Source organism: Photinus pyralis, unplaced genomic scaffold (genome assembly GCF_008802855.1).
Source record: "Photinus pyralis isolate 1611_PpyrPB1 unplaced genomic scaffold, Ppyr1.3 Ppyr1.4_LG1, whole genome shotgun sequence".
Lineage (NCBI taxonomy): Eukaryota > Metazoa > Arthropoda > Insecta > Coleoptera > Lampyridae > Photinus > Photinus pyralis.
In genome coordinates this window covers 23090341-23091947 of record NW_022170249.1, presented here as the reverse complement: position 1 = coordinate 23091947, position 1607 = coordinate 23090341, and positions in this window count along the sequence as shown.

Sequence of the window (1607 nt, the reverse complement as noted above, 5' to 3'; positions counted from 1 at the left end):
TTATCGATTTCGGTTACTCATCACTAAAGGTTATTCACCTCATGTTCTTTCTGAGTTATTGATTGATTATCGATTTCGGGGTCACGGCAACTACGGTCACTAGATTTGTAAGAGGTTAGAATCATTGCTAGGGGTGTGTTTCTGAACTAAACTGCTTCCTTTTAAACTAGCTCTGGTTTGTGTCCGAGTTTTGTATGTGATTGAACCGTTTCCTGATGAGTGTACGGGTGATTCTAAATCACACTAAAATCCCCCTAGAAAAGTCACTATACTGTATTCATTTTAAGAAGGTAGCGGTAGAAAGCATAGGGAAGCTTTGACCTTCACTGTGATTGGTTAAAACATGAGTCAGTATTACAATGAAACATAAAACGACTGGTGAATTTTGTAAGGTGGTAGTTTATGTTGCCAACTAAACTGCTGAAGTGTCATTAGCTGTTATTGTCAAAGGTTTATTTCTATTCGCAGTGCCGAATATTTCTACTTTACAATAATTTGGTGCCGTTTTATATTTTTCCTGTGTGTGTTTATCTTTAAACACAGCGCCATCTACTACCTTCTTATAATGGATGCAGTATAGGATTGAGTGGTTCTGAACTGCGCTAGCGAGGTTTGCGCCTGTGCTAACGTCAAGGGGGTCGAGGTTTGTGCTCGAAATAAAGTATCGGAGGTTTGCGTCCGAGCTAAACTAATTTGGTTTGCGCCTGAGTGGAGGGTACTGGTACCAGCCAGGTATCTCCAGAACTGGGGTTGGGACGGATTATAGAAACAGGAATTCCTGATACAAACCTGGCACAAAGTGTCGACCAGTAGTTTCAGGATGGTTAGGAGGATTCAGGATAGAAATTTAGGCACTAGGTGCGCAGCACCAGCCTGACTTTCTGGCGAAGGTGGTCTTCGTGAAGTCTAGAGAAATTACAGAGTGCAGGCCAGGTTGTTCGGGACTACTGGAGCTGGAGGAAGGTCAAGTAGAAAAGTAAAAGTGTCTCTTACGAACTGGACGCTCGCATTTATCCTCAATGGCTGTTTACATTTGCGGGAATAACTGGAAGTGGTAATAGGAGCAACGGGATAACTGGAAGTGACACTTGGAGAAGTAGAAAGGTGAGATGGGTGACGGCATCTTATATGTATGGTGTTAAATTAGAAAATAATGCAGACAAATTAGGAAAACCTTGCCATATGCTTGGCTGGCTAATGTATTGCACTTAAAATTTAGATACCTTTAAATTAACAGAAATTTAGCACCATGCATGAGTGAGGTAGTAAAAAAATGAGCTTTCTAATGATGTATCACATGACCATATTACCATTAAACAAATTCAAGATGGCGGTTACAATTCCGGAACAAATATCTTCAGGTATAAACTTCGAGGTAGGTCAATGTTGGTAGAATGAAGTGGATTCATATGGTTAATGTAGGTAGAGTTCCCAAGCCGGTGATGTAGAAACTCTATCTATCGCATGACGCGCCGAAACCACAGATCCTTAAAAACGATTCAATGGAGCCGCCACACACATCAAAGAGAAAGAGAAACCACTCCAAAGATAATATGGTAAAGCGAAATCAAAAGCTCGTAAGGCGAAAGTAGAAACTTCACTGAGGA